The following is a 25,814-nucleotide window of genomic DNA, read 5'->3' on the forward strand; positions in this document are numbered from 1 at the left end:
CTTTTATATACCATTACCACTACTGATTCTTGTTTCAGTACTGGTTTGGCTTTCTACTACATGTAGATGAGTGTCCTGGGGTAAGTAAGTCTTATTTTTGTGACACTCTAAGCTATGGTTGGGCACTTTTTATATAAAGTTCTAAATAATTGTGTTTAAACATTTATTTGCCTTGATTCAGGATGTTCAACATTCCTTATTTCAGACAGTCAGTTTCATTATATGGGATAATGCATTTGAATAATTAATTTTTTTCTTACCTTAAAATTTGACTTTTTTTCCAGTGGGCTGTTAGGCTCGCGGGGGCTGAAAATGCTTAATTTTATTGCGTCATTTTTGGCGCAGACTTTTTTGGCGCAAAAAATGATTTGTTATTTCCGGCGTCGTTCTTGTCACCGGAAGTTGCGCCAAAGGTGTCGGCGTTACCGGATGTGGCGTCATTTTTGGCGCTAAAAGCATTTAGGCGCCAAATAATGTGGGCATCTTTTTTGGCGCTAAAAAATATGGGCGTCATTATTGTCTCCACATTATTTAAGTCTTACTGTTTATTTGCTTCTGGTTGCTAGAAGCTTGTTCACTGGCATTTTTTCCCATTCCTGAAACTGTCATTTAAGGAATTTGATCAATTTTGCTTTATATGTTGTTTTTTCTATTACATATTGCAAGATGTCTCAGTTGGACGCTGAATCAGAAGATACTTCTGGAAAATCGCTGCCTGATGTTGGATCTACCAAAGTTAAGTGTATTTGCTGTAAACTTGTGGTATCTGTTCCTCCAGCTGTTGTTTGTAATGAATGTCATGACAAACTTGTTAATGCAGATAATATTTCCTTTAGTAATGTTACATTACCTGTTGTTGTTCCATCAACATCTAATACTCAGAGTGTTCCTGATAACATAAGAGATTTTGTTTCTAAATCCATTAAGAAGGCTATGTCTGTTATTCCTCCTTCTAGTAAACGGAAAAGGTCTTTTAAAACTTCTCATTTTTCAGATGAATTTTTAAATGAACATCATCATTCTGATTCCGATAATGTTTCCTCTGGTTCAGAGGATTCAGTTTCAGAGGTTGATTCTGATAAATCTTCATATTTATTCAAAATAGAATTTATTCGTTCTTTACTTAAAGAAGTCTTAATTGCATTAGAGATAGAGGAATCTGGTCCTCTTGATACTAAATCTAAACGTTTAAATAAGGTTTTTAAATCTCCTGTAGTTATTCCAGAAGTTTTTCCTGTCCCTGATGCTATTTCTGAAGTAATTTCCAGGGAATGGAAAAATTTGGGTAATTCATTCACTCCTTCTAAACGTTTTAAGCAATTATATCCTGTGCCAGCTGACAGATTAGAGTTTTGGGACAAAATCCCTAAGGTTGATGGGGCTCTCTCTACTCTTGCTAAACGTACTACTATTCCTACAGCAGATAGTACTTCCTTTAAGGATCCTTTAGATAGGAAAATTGAATCCTTTCTAAGAAAAGCTTACTTATGTTCAGGTAATCTTCTTAGACCTGCTATATCTTTAGCGGATGTTGCTGCAGCTTCAACTTTTTGGTTGGAAGCTTTAGCGCAACAAGTATCAGATCATAATTCTCATAGCATTGTTAATCTTCTTCAACATGCTAATAATTTTATTTGTGATGCCATCTTTGATATCATCAGGGTTGATGTCAGGTATATGTCTCTAGCTATTTTAGCTAGAAGAGCTTTATGGCTTAAAACTTGGAATGCTGATATGTCTTCTAAGTCAACTTTGCTTTCCCTTTCTTTCCAGGGTAATAAATTATTTGGTTCACAGTTGGATTCTATTATTTCAACTGTTACTGGAGGGAAAGGAACTTTTTTACCACAGGATAAAAAATCTAAAGGTAAATTTAGGTCTACTAATCGTTTTCGTTCCTTTCGTCACAATAAGGAACAAAAGCCTGATCCTTCCAATACAGGAGCAGTATCAGTTTGGAAACCATCTCCAGTCTGGAATAAATCCAAGCCATTTAGAAAGCCAAAGCCAGCTCCCAAGTCAATATGAAGGTGCGGCCCTCATTCCAGCTCAGCTGGTAGGGGGCAGATAACGATTTTTCAAAGAAATTTGGATCAATTCGATTCACAATCTTTGGATTCAGAACATTGTTTCACAAGGGTACAGAATAGGCTTCAAGATAAGGCCTCCTGCAAGAAGATTTTTTCTTTCCCGTGTCCCAGTAAATCCAGTGAAGGCTCAAGCATTTCTGAAATGTGTTTCAGATCTAGAGTTGGCTGGAGTAATTATGCCAGTTCCAGTTCTGGAACAGGGGCTGGGGTTTTACTCAAATCTTTTCATTGTACCAAAGAAGGAGAATTCCTTCAGACGCGTTCTGGATTTAAAAATATTGAATCATTATGTAAGGATACCAACATTCAAGATGGTAACTATAAGGACTATTCTGCCTTTTGTTCAGCAAGGGCATTATATGTCCACAATAGATTTACAGGATGCATATCTGCATATTCCGATTCATCCAGATCACTATCAGTTTCTGAGATTCTCTTTCCTAGACAAGCATTACCAGTTTGTGGCTCTGCCGTTTGGCCTAGCAACAGCTCCAAGGATTTTTACAAAGGTTCTCGGTGCCCTTCTCTCTGTAATCAGAGAACAGGGTATTGTGGTATTTCCTTATTTGGACGATATCTTGGTACTTGCTCAGTCTTCACATTTAGCAGAATCTCATACGAATCAACTTGTATTGTTTCTTCGAGAACATGGTTGGAGGATCAATTTACCAAAAAGTTCATTGATTCCTCAGACAAGGGTAACCTTTTTAGGTTTCCAGATAGATTCAGTGTCCATGACTCTGTCTCTGACAGACAAGAGACGTCTAAAATTGGTTTCAGCTTGTCGAAACCTTCAGTCTCAATCATTCCCTTCGGTAGCCTTATGCATGGAAATTCTAGGTCTTATGATTGCTGCATCGGACGCGATCCCCTTTGCTCGTTTTCACATGCGACCTCTTCAGCTCTGTATGCTGAACCAGTGGTGCAGGGATTATACAAAGATATCTCAATTAATTTCTTTAAAACCGATTGTACGACAATCTCTGACGTGGTGGACAGACCACCATCGTTTAGTTCAGGGGGCTTCTTTTGTTCTTCCGACCTGGACTGTGATTTCAACAGATGCAAGTCTGACAGGTTGGGGAGCCATTTGGGGGTCTCTGACAGCACAAGGGGTTTGGGAATCTCAGGAGGTGAGATTACCAATCAACATTTTGGAACTCCGTGCAATTTTCAGAGCTCTTCAGTCATGGCCTCTTCTAAAGAGAGAGTCGTTCATTTGTTTTCAGACGGACAATGTCACAACCGTGGCATATGTCAATCATCAAGGAGGGACTCACAGTCCTCTGGCTATGAAAGAAGTATCTCGAATACTGGTATGGGCGGAATCCAGCTCCTGTCTAATTTCTGCGGTTCATATCCCAGGTATAGACAATTGGGAAGCGTATTATCTCAGTCGCCAAACGTTACATCCGGGCGAATGGTCTCTTCACCCAGAGGTATTTCTTCAGATTGTTCAAATGTGGGGACTTCCAGAAATAGATCTGATGGCTTCTCATCTGAACAAGAAGCTTCCCAGGTATCTGTCCAGATCCAGGGATCCTCAAGCGGAGGCAGTGGATGCATTGTCACTTCCTTGGAAGTATCATCCTGCCTATATCTTTCCGCCTCTAGTTCTTCTTCCAAGAGTGATTTCCAAGATTCTAAAGGAGTGCTCGTTTGTTCTGCTGGTGGCTCCAGCATGGCCTCACAGGTTTTGGTATGCGGATCTTGTCCGGATGGCCACTTGCCAACCGTGGACTCTTCCGTTAAGACCAGACCTTCTATCGCAAGGTCCTTTTTTCCATCAGGATCTCAAATCCTTAAATTTGAAGGTATGGAGATTGAACGCTTGATTCTCAGTCATAGAGGTTTCTCTGACTCTGTGATTAATACTAGGTTACAGGCTCGTAAATCTGTATCTAGGAAGATATATTATCGAGTCTGGAAGATTTACATTTCTTGGTGTTTTTCTCATCATTTTTCTTGGCATTCTTTTAGAATTCCTAGAATTTTACAGTTTCTTCCGGATGGTTTGGATAAAGGTTTGTCTGCAAGTTCCTTGAAAGGACAAATCTCTGCTCTTTCTGTTCTTTTTCACAGAAAGATTGCTAGTCTTCCTGATATTCATTGTTTTGTACAAGCTTTGGTTCGTATAAAACCTGTTATTAAGTCAATCTCTCCTCCGTGGAGTTTGAATTTGGTTCTGGGGGCTCTTCAAGCTCCTCCGTTTGAACCTATGCATTCGCTGGACATTAAATTACTTTCTTGGAAAGTTTTGTTTCTTTTGGCCATCTCTTCTGCCAGAAGAGTTTCTGAATTATCTGCTCTTTCTTGTGAGTCTCCTTTTCTGATTTTTCATCAGGATAAGGCGGTGTTGCGATCTTCTTTTAAATTTTTACCTAAGGTTGTGAATTCTAACAACATTAGTAGAGAAATTGTGGTTCCTTCATTGTGTCCTAATCCTAAGAATTCTAAGGAAAAGTCGTTGCATTCTTTGGATGTAGTTAGAGCTTTGAAATATTATGTTGAAGCTACTAAGGATTTCCGAAAGACTTCTATTCTATTTGTTATCTTTTCCAGTTCTAGGAAAGGTCAGAAGGCTTCTGCCATTTCTTTGGCATCTTGGTTAAAATCTTTGATTCATCATGCTTATGTCGAGTCGGGTAAAACTCTGCCTCAAAGGATTACAGCTCATTCTACTAGGTCAGTTTCTACTTCCTGGGCGTTTAGGAATGAAGCTTCGGTTGATCAGATTTGCAAAGCAGCCACTTGGTCTTCTTTGCATACTTTTACTAAATTCTACCATTTTGATGTGTTTTCTTCTTCTGAAGCAGTTTTTGGTAGAAAAGTACTTCAGGCAGCTGTTTCAGTTTGATTCTTCTGCTTATAATTTCAGTTTTTTTTTCATTATAAGATTTAAACTTTGTTTTGGGTGTGGATTTTTTTCAGCGGAATTGGCTGTCTTTATTTTATCCCTCCCTCTCTAATGACTCTTGCGTGGAAGATCCACATCTTGGGTAGTCATTATCCCATACGTCACTAGCTCATGGACTCTTGCTAATTACATGAAAGAAAACATAATTTATGTAAGAACTTACCTGATAAATTAATTTCTTTCATATTAGCAAGAGTCCATGAGGCCCACCCCTTTTTTGTGGTGGTTATGATTTTTTTGTATAAAGCACAATTATTCCAATTCCTTATTTTTTATGCTTCGCACTTTTTTCTTATCACCCCACTTCTTGGCTATACGTTAAACTGATTTGTGGGTGTGGTGAGGGGTGTATTTATAGGCATTTTGAGGTTTGGGAAACTTTGCCCCTCCTGGTAGGAATGTATATCCCATACGTCACTAGCTCATGGACTCTTGCTAATATGAAAGAAATGAATTTATCAGGTAAGTTCTTACATAAATTATGTTTTCCTTGTCCATAGTCCATATGATGAGTGCTTTCAGAAAACAAAAGGTTAAAGTGCTTTAGACATTTAGCAGCTATACTGCTGAGAGTGCACACGTAATGGTACCATTGCTGATCGGTTTCCCTCTGATTACTGCTACTGTAAATATATACAGTTGGTTTTCTTCATTTCCTTAAAATACATAGCACAAATTAGCTCACAGTCAACTATGGAGTTATTTTATTTTTTAATACACTGTCTCGTTTACAAATGGTACTGATTAGTTGTGATCAATTCACCCTGCCAAGTTCTTTGGCCTCTCATATTGCTTACATATCAAGAACAACTTTTAATTGGTCTCACATGGCTAAAAAAATAAAGTTCTTAAAACCTTCTAGCCAACATTCTTTTGGGAGTGTCTGTAAAATTCCTGGTTATAGAGCAGGACAAGGTATTTTTAAAGGGAGATTATATGCATATTGTTTTTGTTCCATCAAATATAAGATTTTTGTTTCTTTGTTGTTTACACGATCCTGTGATTTGTGGTGATATTTCAGAATTGTTTTTTATTTTATTTTACCTAGGTATGCAACTTGGATTTTCTACAAAACCTTTACCTAATGTTTTGAATTCATGTCATTTTCTTTATGACTACTGTTAAAATACATTGAATATAAAATGTTGCTGGGCAAGAATTGAAGAATGATTACAATGCGTATGATATTTCTGGCTTTCATTTTTAAGCTTGTTGGTTCTCTTTACAGAACGTCTGTATCTGTATTTTTACAGCTTTTACAGGACTTTTTAGGGTTATTGTATTAATGGGACTTTTTTCTACTCTTGAATTGTATCTATTTAAAAAAAATTTTATTTTTTTTCGTAAGAACCACAACAGTTTTGTATCTTAGAGGGGAATGTAACCAGTCATTTTGAGGGGAGAATAAAAATGAAAGCAATTCCCCTCTTTTTAAGGTGTGTGGTTATGTGGCCCCCACATTTGTCATTAGGCTAGGGTTGCCACCTCAGCCCTGTTTTCATGGACACTTATGAATTACACATAGTGTAGGGTTTGCGTAGAGGAACATGTATTGTGCTGTTCATCAGCACTATTCATGTGATCTCCAGAGGCAAAATACATGTTACACCCTGCTTACCCTGCAGCATGTGTAACTCATAAGTGTCCAGGAAAACATGGCCAAAGTGGCAACCCTAGTTGGGGCTGAGATCTGCTCTCTTTGTGGGCTCCACCATTGTGTGTAAGATGATTAAGCACAAGTGAGATGAAATTACTATGCTTTGCTTGTGCATGACAATAACAAGGGACTTTCTTTCACATGTTATTTTGAACCTAGGCAACTAGAACGGGACTGTGGAGAGATGACAGAGAGTTGTCCTTTGGCCATAGCAAGCAGTGCAAAGGACATCTCCATTTGGTCTTCTAAAGGAATATTTTAGTAAAAGGATATAATAAAATGTGCTTTGTTTTCAAAGGAACATAACAATCTATATCCCAGTCGTGTGATGTCATATTCTGTACTGGTATGTGTAATGCTTTGTGTGTCTTGGAATAGGAAGAAACTTTGTAGAAGATCCCATGCTGTTTACCCCCTTTCATTTTTTTTGGCTTATTTTACTACCTAATGCTACAACAAGATGTAGACATCTGGAGCCATCTCCTTTTAAATATTATGCAGTGATTTAAACATTTTAGAGATTGTTTTACTTCATAGGTGAAAAACATGCACAGAAATATAGGTACCACTGAACAAATCCAATGACTTTTATTTAGGCATTATGTACCCTGAGCTTGTAACTCTTCAAACCTGGAGCCCAGTTTTATGCGCTGTCCTTCACAGAAGGGTTGCATAATTTAATTGCTGTGGTGGTGGTTGCTCTATTTCCTTTGCCTGATTCGCAGCTGAGCTTTCTGGTAACTATGCCTATAGTTTTTTTTTTCTACCTCTCGGGGTCTGTGCTCTTAATTCAATGGTAGTTGGGACTCCTGCTGCCCTAAACAGAAAGTAATCTGTCATCTCCCTCCACCCCCGCCCATTTCATATAATATCTGACTCTTATATTTTGTACATATATTTAGCTATTAACTCCTTGCTGCAGAACACATACAGGCAGCAGTGTTAACTCATTGCCTGTTACAAGCAAAATAGTATTAAAGGGACAGGAAACCTCAACATTTTCTTTCATGATATGGATAGAGCATACAATTTTAAACAATTTTCAAACTTCTATTATCAAATTTGCTTCATTCTCTTGTCTTTTGCTGAATGAGCAGCATTGCCCTACTGGCAGCTAGCTAAACATATCTAGTTAGCCAATCAGAAGAGACAAATGTGTGCAGGCACCAATCAGCAGCAAGCTCTCTCTAGTGTAGGATACGTGCAAATTCTTTTTCAGCAAAGGATACCAAGAGAACAAAGCACATTTGAAAATAGAAGTGAATCTAAAAGGGTCTTAAAATGACATGCACTATCGGAATCATGCAAGTTTAATTTTGACTTTCCTATCCCTTTAAGTGTTAATCCCTTTTGACTAACATGCAGATCGGTAATAACACCCGATGAGCTACATAAAGCATAGTAATGTCCTATTGGGTGCCACATACAGGGCAGTGTTTAACCCCTTGTGACTCTTAAAAAGAGCAACATTATTGTCCATGCTCACTGCAAATGTGCCTAGAAAATGTACATCATTAAGCCTTGTACATTAGACATTTTTTGTTTTTAATACAACACTTTTTACAATAATATTGCTGCTCTGTTATTACTTTTTTAATTTAACATCTGTGTAATCTTGACATTTTTAAAGGGACAGTAAAGTCAAAATTCAACTTTTATGATTCGTATAGAGCATGCAATTTTAAACAACTTTCCAATTTTACTTCTTTTATCAAATTTGATTTGTTCTCTCGGTATCTTTTATTGAAGAGTAAAACTAGGTAGGCTTACAAGAGCTCAGGAGTATGCACATCTGTAGTACTCTATGGCTGCAGTGTTTTGCAACATTGTATAACAAAGCTACAAATAATGTTGCAAAACACTGCTGCCATAGAGTACTAAAGACACGCGCACACTCCTGAGCTCTTATGAGTCTACCTAGTTTTACTCTTCAGTAAAAGATACCAAGAAAACGAAGCAAATTTGATAACAGAAGTAAATAGAAAGTTGTTTAAAATTCCATGCTCTATCTGAATTATCTCATTTTAATTTTTGACTTTACTGTCCCTTTAATTCCTAGTATAACCAATTCATATTTGGTTAGTATTAGTAGGGTTGTCTCTTTGCATCTATTTTTTAATTTATATTGAGATTTCAGAATAGCATATCATCAGGATATCCTAAATAATCTATTACCATACTTATTAATAATTATTTCAACTGAAGAATAGTAAAGGCCAGCAAAGAAAAGAATATGGACAACATAGTATACAGTGTATAATTGGATACATCCATGCTTTTCTCTAAGGTATTGACTGTTAAAAGTTAGAGTATTAAAAGGGCATGGTAATGTACAATACTCTAATTCTTTAGCCCAATTTATTATACACATAGTTTCCAACACGTTTGTATACTTCAACAATTAATACAGACATTCTAGGCAAAATTGAACCGTGCATTAAATAAAAACATTTCTTTAGTACTAAGAAGACCAGATTTCCCAGACCCAAATTCAGGACACCTCATAAATGTTGAGTATTTGGTAAAAAAAAAACTATCTATTGATTTATTAATTAATAGCAGTGAGCAGAAATGAAGACTGTGAGATGGCCCAAAATGAGCTCTAATTATTTAGCACAATATTGCCCAAAAATGAATAGTGATCTCACGTCAAAATAAGTAGCGGTCATTTTGTAGTGCAACACTCTACTCTGCAAGGCAAAGTCAGGACAATCCGGAACACCTGAAAAATTAGGACAGACTTCCCATATGTATTCTATATGTACACTGCTTCATGGATAGCTTTAACTTGCATGTTCACGTACAAAGCATCTGTCTCTATGAGTTGCACCCAAACGGAGGACTTGCGTAAAGGGATATAAAACCGAAACGGTTTCTTTCATGAGTCAGAACATGCAATTTTAAACAACTTTCTTATTTACTTCTATTCATTTTTCTTTCTTCTCTTAGTATCTTTTGTTGAAAAGTAGGGCTGTAAGCTTAGGGGCTGCCACATTTCTGGAACACTATATGGCAGCAGTTTTGCAAATATGTTATTCATTTGCCGGAGCACTAGAGGGCAGCACTATTTCTTGCCATGTAGTGCTCCTAATTTGATAATAGAAGTAAATTAGAAACTTTTTAAAAATGGTGTGCTCTGTCTGAATCACAAAATAAAATATTTGGGTTTCATATTTCTTTAAATTTCAGGAGGTGTGAAGTATAGCGTCACCAGCTCTTTGAGAAAATGCAGGCAAATGCAAGTGCAGGTTGCATGCACTGTAAAATCTGTCAACTTAAACATTTCGGTTTTTACTAGAAGCTTTTTGCCAAGACCTATGCAATATTTCTAATAAACACTGGCTGTAATGTCCCTTCAGTTTGTATTGATAAAAAACTGTTCAAAAGGGATCAAATGTAAACATTTAGCTTTTTGTATGTTTCTCTTATTTGGTATATTGCATCAGTATAATCTTACATTAAGTACAACATTTGATCAATGTGTCCAGTTGCAGGCCTAAAGTCTTATTACAGGAATACCCAATATCTACTACTTAGTATGACCTTTCCTTAACCCATTAATCTCCTAATATAGTAGATTATATCCAGACATTGAAGTATAAAAAGCACCAGGCATCCCATTAAGAAAATGCATTTGAAAACCCTTGGACGCTATGGAAGCAATATTTTGTGTTCAATAAATTTGTAAGTAATACAGTAACATCTTACTAAAATCAATACAACAGCAGTAAATTGAAAAATAATGGCTTGAAACTTCATAGGGGATTTTTTTTTTGTTTCAGATTTCCAAATGTTTATTTTCTGGGACCCTGTTTGTAGCAGTAAATGTTATTGGGGTTGCATGTAAACTTCATTGATTTAGAACTACTTGCTGACATGTTTTGATTTATTTGTAATGCTGGATTAAGCATTTTTTTCCTTCTTTTTATTACCTAATGGATTTGCAGGCACTATATTTATTTCCCCCTTTATGGCTCTTACAAGTACAACAAGGCTTTTTGATCCTGTTAGTAAAACCGAAGACCTTTTTTGCTGTAATATAAAACTATGCGCAAGAGCGTATTTCTTCCTCGTTTTTATAGCACTAAAGAATAAAGTTTAATGCACACTGGGGAGAGTGAATCAGTGCCAGTTCTGGTAGAGCTGCTGAAACCTATGTATTTCACAAGAATTGCAGGTAGACTTTACAATGTTATATTGTGAGAAAAATACATGAAAATCCCAAGTGCTGAAATATGTATAATTGTATAGAAACAGGATGTTTCTCTGTATAACTTACTTTGTTGTTTGCCAAAATAAATGATGTTTTAATGAGTATATTCAAAGCACTCTTTCATAATTTGGATAGAAACATATCATTATAAACAACTTTCCAATTGAATTCTATTTCACAACTGACAGCTAGCTGAACACGACTAGTTAGCCAATAACATGAGAGAAAAGTCAGCAGCTAGCAGCCACTAGTGTAGAATATATGCATATGCTTTTTCAACAAGGGATACCAAGAGAACGAAGCATATTTAAAAAAAAAAAAGTGAAATTAAAAGTGTCTTAAAATTACATGCTCTATCTAAATCATGCAAGTAGAATTTTGGCTTTCCTATCCCTTTAAAGGGGACAGTCTAGTCAACCTTAAACTTTCATGATTCAGATTTAAACAATTTTCCATTTTACTTTTATCATCAAATTTGCCTTGTTCTCTTGGCTTTCTTTGTTGAAAGCTAAACCTAGGTAGGCCCATATGCTAATCTCTCAGCCCTTGAAGGCTGCCTCTTATCTCAGTGCATTTTGACAGATAGCGCTAGTTCATGTGTGCCATAAAGATAACATTGTACTCATTCTCGTGGAGTTGAGTCAGCACTAAAATGCATGGCTGCCAAAAGAGCTGAGATAAGGGGCAGTATGCAGAGGCTTAGATGCAAGGTAACCACAGAGGTTAAACGTATATTAATATAACTGTTGGTTATACAAAACTGAGGAATGGATAATAAAGGGATTATCTATCTATCTTTCTTTCCTAAGATATGTTGAGTCCACAACGTCAATTACTGTTGGGAATATCACTCTTGGCCAGCAGGAGGAGGCAAAGAGCACCACAGCAAAGCTGTTAAGTATCACTTCCCTTCCTACAAACCCCAGTCATTCTCTGCTCGGAGAGTTTCGGAACTCTCGGCTTCCAGTGTGATTCACCTTATCTTATCTTTCATGCAGATAAGGCGGTTCTTTGTACCAAGTTTGGTTTTCTTCCTAAAACTGGTTTCAGATAGTAATATTGATCAGGAATTTGTTTTTCCTTCTCTTTGTCCTAATCCTTCTTCTCATAAGGAACGTTTGTTGCACAATTTGGATGGTGTGCGTGTTCTAAATTTATATCTACAGGTGACTAAGGATTTTCTCTGTCCTGTTTGTTTGTTTTTCTAGAATATGTAAAGATCTGAAAGCAACTGCTACTTCTCTTTCTTTCTGGCTGAGAAATATGTTTCTTTTTGCAAATTTTGTTCTTTTGCCTAAACTGAGGTTTCTTTTGGGAGAAAAGTTTCTTTTTGAAGGTGGTGCCTTCTGTTTAGGTCTACCTGTCTTGTTTTCCTTCCCTAGTCACCTGTGTCCTCTAGCTTGGGTATTGGTTCCCAACAGTAATTGATAACGTTGTGGACCATTTCTTAGGAAAGAAAACTAAATTTATGCTTACCTGATAAAAAATGTTTATTTCCGAATATGGAGAGTCCACGACCCCACCCTTTTTTATTAAGACCGTTATTTTTTGACTAAACGTCAGACACCTCTACTCCTTTTGTATTATTCCTTTTTCCATTTCCCTTTGGTCGAATGACTGGGGTTTGTGGGAAGGGAAGTGATACTTAACAGCTTTGCTGTGGTGCTCTTTGCCTCCTCCTGCTGGCCAGGAGTGATATTTCCAACAGTAATTGATGGTGTCGTGGACTCACCATATCCGAAAAGAAATAAATGTATCAGGTAAGCATAAATTTTGTTTTTTAAACAATTTAAGTAGACTTTTTTTTTTAAGGTTTAGCCTCCGAGGGAAAATTGGAGTTGACAAAGATCTTCTGATCTGTTTCCCTAGATGTCCTTCACAGAGACACCTTACAAGAAAAAAACAACAACATGGTGCGACCAAACACCTGAGCATGCACTAAATAAATAGTGCTCACTTGGTAATCTTTCTTTATTGTCATGAAACTCTGCCTCCAGTAACGTGAGAAAAATGTAATTTATTATTAAATACGTGTCTTTAAAAAATATTACTTGAAGCTTACTACACCACCATTTGGGCTGAGACATTATATTAGTTCATGGAAGAAATTGAGGGAGGCTTTGACCACAAATATGGGGAGTGTTCTTGTTTTTTCACATTTTATTATGGTTTGCTTTTTTGTAAATTCTTTATCTTTTACTCATATTGTGCCTAAGGATGCCTGATGATTCACCTGTTCATGTGCAGTTCATTCTTCATAAACATTAAATTAAAGTGATGGTAAACCTTACATTGTTTAAAATCAGGTCCAGAATCTAAACAATATTTTAGTTGATTGCTTCTAATGAAGATGCTCTGTAACTTACTTTTTAATCCAAATGTGCCATTCTAATCCCCTATGCTCCTGCCTTCCACTTCAAAACTCATTTTTTGGGGAGCTAATGGTTTGAACGATTCTCCAATAGGCACTCTAGCCGTATTGCACTTTTTTTTTGTAGCTACAGCACCAATTGGAGAACAATCCAAACCATTGGCTCACCAAAAAAATGAGGTTTAAAGTGGATGGCCAGTGCGTGCAGGGTGTTAGAATGGCACGACTAGATTAAAACACAAGTTACAGTGCATCTTCATTAAAAGTGACCAAGTAAATTCCCTGTAATGTATCGCTTAGATTCTGGACCTGATTTTAAAACATGTAAAGTTTACCATCACTTTAAGGAGCTTTTCAGATCCATAGTTAAAGGGACATGCTACCCAAACGTTGAAGCACATGAAAGTGATGCAACATAGCTGCAAAAAGCTGACTAGAAAATATCACCTGAACATCTCTATGTAAAAAGTATTCACACCACACTGTAAAGAGACTTTAAGCAGCCAATCAGGATACCTGTCACATGACCTGCAAGGAAGTGTACATCTGCAGAGTAATGTTATTTTCCTTTTCAGTTTAACATCTTAGTGACCAGACCATTTTTCAATTTTCTTACCGTTAAGGACCAGGGCTATTTTTACATTTCTGCTGTGTTTGTGTTTAGGTGTAATTTTCCTCTTACTCATTTATTATACCCACACATATTGTATACTGTTTTTCTCGCCATTAAATGGACTTTCTAAAGATACCATTATTTTCTAAAATAAGGTTAGATACTACAAACAAATCCTAAGCTGTGCTAACTGAAAGCTCAATAATAGACACACAAAAACTAAAAATATAATAACAATATAATATGCTAAATTCAATTAATGCTTGGCAAATACGCTATTGCCTATAATTGTCTTGAGTATATATGGATATATTTAGATACACAAAGTGGATAAATAATAGTCAAACGTGAAAAGCTCTCTTGTTATGATATGTATAAAATGTGTATTTTATCAAGGATTTAGGATCTCATACTAAAGACCCACTGACAAAAACTTACTTTTGTGACTCTGGGAGTATAGTTAAAAAACTCTATTTGTAGTATTGGCTTCCCCAGTTGAGGAATAAATCTCCCATTGCGGTGAATCAATGGTGCTGCTTCCAAATTCACTGAGCACTAAGGAGTAGTCAGGCAACGATAAACTGGAAAATAGAAGAACAGAAGAGCGCATCCACGACTCAAGGTGAAACGTATAACAACTTTATTTGAGCATATAATCGATTGCACTTACAAAACGTAAGAAGTAAAAAAGCTTTGAAAGCAAATCAGCAAGTATGCGGCTCCGGGTAGAAAGTCAGGCATTCAGCACTGCGTTCCCTTTATCGGAATATTCCGCTCAACGCAAATACTGGTAAACAGAAAGGATTCTTGTTTAAAAGCGATTGATCATCTGAAAGCGGTCCTCATCTACCCGTTTCGTCCGACTTATGCAGACTTTTTCAAGACACTTGATACGTATAAAGTATGTGAGGAGATTCCCTTCCTTAAATATTGTCCATAGCTCCACCCCTTCCTATGACGCTTAATGATACAAGCTATAAACGCATACACACCCCCTAGCCATGTGTATATGGCATCCTTTACTTTGACAGCCCATGATTGATTAGGGGTGTGCGTAATGATCTTCTATTGTTATTCTGGAGTCCTTTGTGAGACATAACAACGCTACAGTTCTTTTTAATATTCTGATTATGATGTGCCTAAGAATATATAATATAATACACAATATAAAAAACACATAGCGATACATTTATAACCTAAAACATAAAACTTGATAATATTCACAATATTCATAAATACAATGACAATCCCTTTTAAACATTGTGGCATAAATACACCATAAATTATAATATTAGGCAAACAATCTTTATATGTATGGCGTCCATAGTAATCCTTTATCCTCTGACTATTGCTATTTTTTATGCCATCAGTTTTTGTTACTTAGATTGGTATTATATTAGAAAATATATTTTAAAATATTAAAATTATTACAACTTATAAAAATACGTATCCCTCATATATCTATCCTACTGGGAACAGAAATAAATAAATCTAACTAAAAATGCTACTTGTCCTATTTAACCCTAAAACACCCCAACTTAACTACTTTTTAGTCTGGCATGGGGTCTCACTGGAGAGAACCTTCCCAATTTATAAGCATATAGAGGCATAAAGCAGTTACAACAAAAAAAAATTGTAAGTCCAGGTCAATGTTTAGTCCTTTAGGGGTAAGGCTCTCCAATTTTTGAATCCACCTAGTTTCTTTCTATCTTAATGATATTAACCTCTGGATTTTCCCCCTGGTAGTACAACCTCAAGAATACTAATATGTAGACTGCTAGGATCCTGTTTATGGTGAAACTTGAAATGCTCAGACCCTTTAACCCTATTTCAATATTATTTATGTGTTCGTAAAACCGCCTCTTAATTTTCCGTTTTGCCCTGCTTATGTAAATTCTGCCACAGTCGCAAGTGAGACCATAAACCACAAATGTGGAATGATGGGTACCTCTACTTTTTATGGGTACACTTTTTGTGTGATTTTAATTGCAAATGGAATCTCTCTAGTATTTAGCCAATAACTAAATATTCAAATACAAAAATAGCATTTAAACTTATTAAACAGGGTAAAATATGTGCATGAGAAACATTTATAACTTTGAGTCTCTAAACTCCTATGACTTTGTAATCTAAACTATAGTGTATGAACTATGTCTCAAACATATAATTATAATAAAAGCTTGTGCTTTACAGTTCTGGTATAGCTGTGAGTAAGCTATCAAATCTTTCTAAATAAAGGGTTTATATACAACCTTCATATGTTGGTGTTGTAGTCTTCTGGGAAAGTGTTCTTTCTAGTTTAGAGTTAGCGTCTATTCACTTGATAGGGTGGTCGTTGTATTGTCTTACTGGCATTGTTGTTTAGGATATTGTTCTTGCGTTGTATTCTGATTTATATATCCTGACTGTTGTGGTTGTTCAAAAGTTATATTCAGTCCTTTGGAAAGGGTCTCAAGATCTTCAATATCCTTGTATACCAGGGTTTTGCCATCTTTATGGATTAAAAGACTGAATGGCAAGCCCCAACGGTATTTGATTTTGTTCTCTTGCAGTTTAGATGTTATGAACTTGAGAGAGCGTCATTTTTAAATTGTGGTTGGGCATAAATCTTGGACTCGATCACGATTGCTTCTTGAAGACTCTGATGACGTGCAGGGTATGTCCTTGATCATTAACGACCGTTTTTTGTAGGACGTACCCTGCACGTCCTTGGTCGTTAAAGAGACATGAAACACAACATTTTTCTTTCATGATTTAGATAAAGCATGCAATTTTTTAACAATTTTCCAATTTACTTCTATTAGCTAATTACTTCATTCTCTTGGTATCCTTTGCTGAAGGAGCAGCAATGCATTACTAGGAGATATTGGGTGAGCCAATAACATGAGGCACATATGTGCAGCCACCAAACATCAGCTCATGAGCCTATCCACTTCAAAAATAAGTTACAAAGAGAACAAAACAAATTAGATAATATAAGTAAATTACACAGTTGTTTAAAATCACATGTTCTATCTGAATCATGAAAGGAAAAAAAATGTGTTTAATGTCCCTGTAAGCAAGTTCTATGAATTCTCATGAGCAAAGACAAAGCATTACCTCAGCACTGCTGAAGCTGATTGGTTATGTTTTTTTTTTTTAACTTGCAGCTGACACAGAACTTACTCTGGTGAGCTGAAGAAATTTGAGGTAAAATATCTTCCGTTTTTACATAGTTTGATTTATAGAAATATAAAATGATGTTGACTGTAGAGCTGAATCAGTTTGTTCTTTATAACACATGTGCTCTGCTTTTTTATCTTGTAGGTCAGAGTTTTTGATAACAGAAAATCTAAGATATTGGTAATAAGTTATCATCTTCTTCCACATGAAATGCTAGATTTTTTTTATGTTAAGCTAAAGGAACGTGTGTTATATATTAAACTATAATAAACTTCAAAAGCATATAATGTGTTCGGCAATGTCTGTTCAGTTTTAAAAGGCACCTCTGTGGTTTGTAAATTTGAGTATAACACATCTGGCAAATCTAGCTTTGCCACAGCACGTACTACAAGTTCTTTTGCAGAGAAGTAAACATGAACTTTAGGATCATTAAAATAGAGTAGTTGTTGTTGTTTGTTCTTTTGTTTGTTTAAATGCATGTAAAATGAATGCAGTTATTTCCATTGGGGGGAAAAAGAAAATGCAGAACTGCAAAAAAATATTGTTTTTGTATTGTCTTAAAAATACAGATTAACATTTGATTGTGCCAGTTTTTCACTCTCTCTTAATTGGCTGATCATTTCAGCCGTGTACACGGTGTGTATTCATGAGGCAGGCAAGTTTTTATGTATGTGTAACCAAGACTCTAGTGTCGTCCGTAAGGGAGGCCACCTTTTAAAAGGATAGTCTAGTCAAAATTAAACTTTCATGATTCAGATAGAGCAAGCAATTTTAAGCAACTTTCTAATTTACTCCTTTTATCTTTTTCCATCTAAAGGGGAGGAGAGTGCACGGCTTCATTCATTACTGTTGGGAATTAAGAACCTGGCCACCAGGAGGAAGCAAAGACACCCCAGCCAAAGTCTTAAATACCTCCCCCGCTTCCCTAATCCCCCAGTCATTCTTTGCCTTTCTTCACAGGAGGACGGCAGAGAAGTGTCGGAAGATTTGGAGTAGTCTCTTATGGAGGGTAGTACTCTTTGGAATGGGACTGGAGTTTTAAGTAGTCCTGACAGCCTCTCAGTGAGAGCCTGTGTGAAAGTTAGAGTACGGAGATGCAGGGAGAGCAGTCCTGCGAAATTATCCCAAGTTATATTAACAGCTCCACAAGCAATCAGCTTTGACAAGTTTCGCTGCCTGCTTTTTTCACTCAAGTCCAAGTCAGGAGCGAGGCTACTAACCTGTCACACTTGAAGGGCCGTGTTCCTGTTCCACGGCATAGATTCTGGTAAGATTGTTTAATTTTTATTACATAATGATAACACGGAAGACAGGGTCACAGTGTGACACCTTTTATCTTTAAAGGGACAGCCAACACCAGAATTTTTGTTGTTTTAAAAGATAATCCCTTAATTACCAATTACCCAGTTTCGCATAACCAACACAGTTATAATTATACCTCTGTAATTACCTTGTATCTAAGCCTCAGCAGACTGCCCCCTTATTTCAGTTCTTTTGACAGACTTGCATTTTAGCCAATCAGAGCTGTCTCCATGGTAAATTCACGTGCATGAGCTCAATGTTATCTATATGAAACGCATGAACTAATGCCCTCTAGTGGTGAAAAACTATCAAAATGCATTTAGATTAGAGGCGGCCTTCAAGGTCTAAGAAATTAGCATATGAACCTCCTAGGTTTAGCTTTCAACTAAGAATACCAAAAGAACAAGGCAAAATTGGTGATAAAAGTAAATTGTAAAGTTGTTTAAAATTACATGCCCTATTTGAAACAGGTTTTTTTCTGACTGTCCCTTTAAAGAATCAAAGGTTAATATTCCTGGAAAGGGGATTATTGAACAGGGGGGGGGTTTATAATGATATTGTTTATTGTGTCATTGCTGCGTTATGTGCGAGATGAGGCTCTGGCAATGTGACTTACGGGAGTAGGGCGCGGCCCTTTTTTGGCCCGTTTTCTCCTTAGGCAGGGGCAGTTCCTGCTGAGCATTCCATGTGACCGGGTTTGGCTATCTATCTTCCTCTGTTGTTCAGTGGTGCAGGAGACGAAACGGTTTCTGTAGTCTGGGTCATAGGAGGTGGTGAGTGCCCCGGCAATTGGAGGTAATAAAGGTGCCTATTTATTAATTTAATCTAGTCCTTAAAGGGACAGTCTACACCAGAATTTTTATTGTTTTAAAAGATAGATAATCCCTTTATTACCCATTACAACACATTTATAATAATATACTTTTAACCTCTGTGATTATCTTGTATCTAAGCCTCTGCAAACTGCCCCTTTTTTCAGTTCTTTTGACAGACTTGCAGTCTAGCCAATCAGTGCCTGCTCCCAGATAACTTCTCGTGCACAAGCACAGTGTTATCTATATGAAATACGTGAACTAACACCCTCTAGTGGTGAAAAACTGTTAAAATGCAATCTGAAAGAGGTGGGCTTCAAGGTCTAAGAAATTAGCATATGAACCTCCTAGGTTAAGCTTTCAACTAAGAATACCAAAAGAACAAAGCAAAATTGGTGATAAAAGTAAATTGGAAAATTGTTTAAAATTACATGCTCTATCTGAATCATGAAAGTTTATTTTGGCCTAGACTGTCCCTTTAATAGCAGCGCAAGCTATGGAGGACTCTGACGCATTAGAGGGCTCGCCCTCTTTATCTAGGTTTCATTCCTGTGTTTATTGTGAGGAGGTTCTGGTAGATCAGCCTGCTTGTTCCACATGCCTTAAAGTTACGACCACACCACCCTGAATGTGCCCAATCTCGTCTGATCTCGGAAGCTAAGAAACGGATGTCTAGTACTACTGAGCCGTCCACCTCTGAGGGGTCCCCATTCCGTGAGGTTTTTCTGTTTTAACTCGCAGGGCTCTGTGGCTAAAGTCTTGATCTGCGAATATGACCTCTAAGTCAAGGCTGTTGTCCCTGCCTTTTCAAGGAAAGATTCTGTTCGGTCCAGGATTGGATTTGATCATATCCATGGTTACGGGAGGCAAGGGAGCTTTCTTACCGCAGGATAAGAAGCCTACGCCTTAAGGATCTACTTTTCACCCCTTTTGTGCAGACAAGGCCCAGCACCAGCAGCCCATTGCGAAAGCAGACCAGTCCAAGGGAACTTGGAAACCGGATCATTCTTGGAACAAGTCTATGCAGAGCAAGAAGTCAGCCGAGACAAAATCGACATGAAGGGGTGGCCCCCAACCGGTCTCTGGACCAAGTAGGGGGCAGATTATCTCTCTCTCAGAAGCCTGTTTGCAGGATGTTCAGGATCCTTGGATTTTGGACGTTGTCGGCCAGGGCTACAGGATAGGGTTCATATCCCATCCGCCCAGGGGCAGATTCCTCCAATCAAACCTGTCTTCAAGACCGGAAAAGAGAGAAGCCTTTCTAGAATGTGCGAGAGATCTCTCCTCTCTAGGTGTCATTGTACCAGTACCCCAGACAGAAAGGGGTCTAGGGTACTATTCAAATCTTTTTGTGGTTCCAAAGAAGGCAGGCACGTTCTGCCCGATTCTGGACCTAAAGTGTTTAAACAGGTTTCTGAGTGTTCCATCATTCAAAATGGAAACAATCAGATCTACCCCTAGTTCAAGAGACAGTTCATGACAACCATAAACTTGAAGGACGCTTACCTTCATGTGCCAATCCTCAAGAACCACTTCAAGTTCCTAAGATTTGAGTTTCTGGACCAACACTTCCAGTTTGTGACCCTTCCTTTTTGTCTGGCAACGACCCCGAGAGTCTTCACGAAGGTTCTGGGGGTACTACTTGCGGTGGCCAGAGGCATTGATGTGGCCCTTTATCTGGACGACATCCTAGTCCAGGCGCCGTCGCTCAGTCTCACAGAGGATCATTCGAGGGCTCTTCTTTTTCTCCAATCTCACAGTTGGAAGATCAACTCAGGAAAGAGTTCCCTGGTTCCCAGCAACAGGGTGGAGTTCCTGGGTACGATAATAGACTCTATGTCCATGAAGATATTTCTCATAGACCATCGACGCAGGAAGATTGCGTCCTCTTGTTTTGTTTTGCCCTTCAGTCCTCCTCAAGCCCTTCGGTGGCTCAGTGTATGGAGGTGATCGGACTCATGGTTTCCAGCATAGACATCATTCCATTAGCCAGGTTCCATCTCAGACCTCTTCAATTGTGCATGTTGAGACAGTGGACGGAGTTCATTCAGATCTATCACAGCAGATATCCATGGAAGCTCGGACTCAGATCTCCCTCTCTTGGTGGATCCGTCTGGAGCAACTGTCCATGGGGACATCCTTCTTGAGACCGTCCTGGGAGATTGTGACCACGGACGCGAGTCTGACAGGATGGGGAGCTGTTTGTGGTGCCAGGATGGCACAAGGAAAATGGTCCTGGGAGGAGTCTCTCCTTAAGATAAATATTCTGGAACTCCGAGCAATCTACAATGTTCTGAAGGCATGGCCCCTTTGGGGTCGTTCAGCTTCAACAGAGTCCAGACCGACAACATTACCTCGGTGGCTTACATCAACCACCAGGGTGGTACAAGGAGCTCCCTAGCTATGCGGAGTCCCACAGCCGCTCGTTCTCAGCGATTCACATTCCAGGTGTGGACAACTGGGAAGCAGACTTTCTCAGCAGGCAATCCTTTAATTAGGGGGAATGGTCTCTTCACCCTGAAGTGTTTGCGGAGATTTGTCTCAGGTGGGCAATGCCGGAGATAGATTTCATGGCGTCCAGACTCAATTGCAAGCTACCCCGATACGGATCAAGGTCCAGGGATCCCCAGGCAGGGCTTATAGCTGCCTTAGCGGTGCCTTGGGGGTTCAGCCTAGCTTACATTTTTCCACCATTACCACTTCTACCTCATGTAGTAGCATGCATCAAACAAGAGCAATCTTCAGTCATTCTGATTGCTCCAGCATGGCCTCAGAGGACAGGATTTGCTGATCTGGTGGGGATGTCATCCTCTCCGCCTTGGAGGTTACCCTGTTGCAGGGATCTGCTGGAACAGGGCCTCTTTCATCATCAAAATCTCGATTCTCTGATCTGTGGAGATTGAACTCCTAGTCTTGGCCAAGAGAGGCTTTTTCGGAAAGTGTGATTGATACTCTCATTCATGCAAGGAAGCCAGTCACTTGTCGCATCTACCATATGGTGTGGAGGACTTGCTTGTCCTTTTGTGAGAGGCATGGATATTCTTGGCATAAGATGAAGGTATCCAGGATTCTATCCTTCCTCCAAGATGGTTTGGAGAAGGGTCTTGCCACTAGTTTCTTAAAGGGACATATTTCGGCATTGTCTGTCTTGTTGCATAGGAGACTCGCTGAGCTCTCTGACATCCAATCCTTTTTTCAGGCTCTGTCTAGAATCAGGCCTGTCTTTAGATAGTCTGCTTCCCCGTGAAGCTTAAACTTGGTCCTTAAGGTTTTGCAGAGGGTTCCGTTTGAGCCTATGCATTCCATTGACATTAAGATTCTGTCCTGGAAGGTTCTCTTCCTGTTGGCCATTGCCTCGGCACGCAGAGTATCTGAACTGGCTGCCCTGCAATGTGAGCCGCCTTATCTGGTTTTTCATGCGGACAAGGCTGCGCTTTGCACTGGTTTGGGGTTTCTCCCCAAGGTGGTGTCTATCCAGAACATCATTTAGGAGATAGTGGTTCCCTCTTTGTGTCCTAACCCTTCTTCTTCTAAGGAGTGGTTACTTCATAATCTGGATGTGGTTCGGGCTACAAAGGATTTCAAGCAGTCTACATCTCTTTTTGTGGTGTATTCTGGGAAGCACAAGGGGCAGAGAGCCTTTTCTACTTCTTTGTCCTTTTGGTTGAGGAGCTTAATTCGCTTGGCTTATGAGTCAGCAGGACATAAGACTCCTCAGAGGATTACAGCTCATTCAACTAGAGCTGTGGCTTCTTCTTGGGCCTTCAAGAATGAGGCCTCTATGGAGCAAGTTTGTAAGGTCCTCCTTACACACCTTTACAAAGTTTTACAAATTTGATGTTTTTGCTTCTGTGGAAGCTGTTTTTGGGAGAGAGGTTTTGCAAGCTGTGGTGCCCTCAGATTAGGGTCCGCCTTTTCTCTCCCGGTTTCATTCGATGTCCTTTAGAGGTTGGGTATATGTTCCCAACAGTAATGAATGAAGCTGTGGACTCTCCTCCCCTTTAGATGGAAAACATAAATTATGCTTACCTGATAATTTCATTTCCATCGAGGGGAGGAGAGTCCAAGGTTTCACGCCTGTATCTCCGATGGGCGGACCTAAATTTTTCATCTTCTGGCACCATTTATACACTGATATTTCTCCTACTCTTTCCTTGTTCCCTCGGCAGAATGACTGGGGGGATGAGGGAAGTGGGGGAGGTATTTAAGATTTTGGCCTGGGTGTCTTTGCCTCCTCCTGGTGACCAGGTTCTTAATTCCCAACAGTAATGAATGAAGCCGTGGACTCGACTCTCCTCCCCTCGATGGAAATTAAATTATCAGGTAAGCATAATTTGTTTTTCTTCTTCATTCTCTTTGTATCTTTATTTGAAAAAGCAAGAATATAAGTTTAGGAGCCACCCCATTTTTGGTTCAGCACCTGTGTAGCACTTGCTGATTGGTGGCTACATTTAGACACCATTTAAAGTTTTGTTTTTTCTTTTATGCAGTCAGTGTGTTTTATGCATTTAGGTGTGCAATATAGGGTAATTATGATTAGAAATTATATATATATATATATATATATATATATATATATATATATATATATATATATATATATATATATATATATATATATATATATATATACACATATATACACTCTCACTGGCCACTTTATTAGTTACACCTGTTCAATTGTTTGGTAACACAAATTGCTAATCAGCCAATCACGTAGCAGCAACTCAATGCATTAAGGCATCTAGACATTGTGAAGACCGCTTGCTGAAGTTCAAACCGAGCATCAGAATGGGGAAGAAAGGGGATTTAAGTGACTTTGAATGTTGCATGGTTGATGCCAGATGGGCTGGTCTGAGTATTTAAAAAAAACTGCTGATCTACTGGGATTTTCACGCACAACCATCTCTCGAGTTTACAGAGAATGGTCCGAAAAAGAGAAAATATCCAGTGACCTGCAGTTGTGTGAACGAAAATGCCATGTGGAGGTCGGAGCAGAATGGGCAGACTGGTTCGAGATGATAGAAAGGCAACAGTAACTCAAATAACCACTTGTTACAACCAAGGTATGCAGAATACCATCTCTGAATGCACAACACGTCGAACCTTGAAGCAGATGGGAGGATGGTAGGGTCAGAATTTGGTGTAAACAACATGAAAGCATGGATCCATCCTACCTTGTATCAACAGTTCAGGCTGGTGGTGGTATTGGTGTAATGGTGTGGGGGATATTTTCTTGGCACACTTTGGGCCACTTAGTACCAATTGAGCATTGTTTAAATACCACTGCCTACCTGAGTATTGTTGCTGACCGTGTCCATCCCTTTATGACTACAGTGTACCCATATTCTAAAGGATACTTCCAGCAGGATAATGCACCATGTCACAATGCTCAAATCATCTCAAACTAGTTTCTTAAACATGACAATGAGGTCAGTGTACTCCAATGGCCTCCACAGTCACCGGATCTCAATCCAATAGAGCATTTTTGGGATGTGGTGGAACTGGAGATTCGCATCATGGATGTGCAGCCGACAAATCTGCAGCAACTGCCAATTTGTCTGAGGAATGTTTCCAACACCTTGTTGAATCTATGCTACAAAGAATTAAGTCAGTTCTGAAGGCAAAATGGGGTTCAAACCGGTACTTGCAAGGTGTACCTAATAAAGTGGCCGGTGAGTGTATTAATGTGAAAATATATATATATATATATATATATATATATATATATATATATATATATATATATATATTTGCAAGAATAGAATGATAGCTTGTTTGTTTGTGCTCTGCAGGATAATTACTTTATCAATCTTTTTGTTTATTACTTAGGAAATGGGTATTTTTCCCCCTCTTCCAAAGCAGAGAGTATAGTTGCATAAACCAAGGGCAGCAGTGAAGGCTTCTGAATGAGAAAATGAATTGTGTGACTCACAGCTAAGCATTGTGTATAGTTCTGGAACAACAGGCAGTCTGAGCGACAGGCAGGCTCACAGCAAGAAAGCAGCTGCATTGCTGAAGTAACTGTGCTTTACACAAATGGCATTTCTAAAGCCAAATCAGACTGCAAAGCAGGTGTTCAGCCAACTTTACTGCTACCAGAATCTTCAACTTTAAACCATTAAGCAGGCATTCTAATGTAATGATACAATTATTTTGATTTGTTTGAGCATTTTATTAATAAACAAATTCTTCACACAATAGGCTTAATTTATCAAGCAGTAGAAGCATCTTCTGAGCCCATGTGGTCCGCTCTCACACAAGGCTTCAGACCGCCACCTCAGAGGTAACCCTGGACTTATCTAACTGGGGTGATTTACAACCCCTGCCCTTCTGCAGTTTGTTGCATTAAAGCAGGGGCGGCACTAGTGCACTAGCATTTGCAACGCAAAAGGTGAGCAGCACTTGCTGCCTTTGCCACAAACCTGGGTGATTAAGTATCCCAACTGGGGACAAAGATGAATGAGGCCCAGTGTGTTTAAAGGGACAGTAATGGCAAACTTAAACTTTCATGAATCAGAGCAATTTCTTTTTTTTAAATAATCTTTATTGAGGATTATAAAGGTATGAGACAAAAAGAAACATTTTGACATCTTACAAACGTATAAAATCATGGTAAAAGTATATAACAATGTATTGTCACCACCAAATGAGCAAATATAACATAAAAATTCAAT

At 38.4% G+C, this 25,814-nt stretch overlaps 1 protein-coding gene across 2 annotated transcripts in view; it reads left to right on the forward strand.

The window, feature by feature from the left end:
* Positions 1-25,814, forward strand: part of UBTD2 (ubiquitin domain containing 2) — a 235,257-nt gene that overhangs the window by 75,253 nt on the left and 134,190 nt on the right. Inside the window, exon 2 of one of the 2 annotated variants that reach the window (XM_053717125.1) lies at positions 12,747-12,837. The exons of the other annotated variant lie outside the window; for it this stretch is intronic. The gene's annotated coding sequence lies outside the window, so the exon portion shown is untranslated. The remainder of the gene's footprint in view (positions 1-12,746; positions 12,838-25,814) is intronic. 2 annotated transcript variants of the gene reach the window in all.

The sequence above is a fragment of the Bombina bombina genome, chromosome 6 (genome assembly GCF_027579735.1).
Source record: "Bombina bombina isolate aBomBom1 chromosome 6, aBomBom1.pri, whole genome shotgun sequence".
Lineage (NCBI taxonomy): Eukaryota > Metazoa > Chordata > Amphibia > Anura > Bombinatoridae > Bombina > Bombina bombina.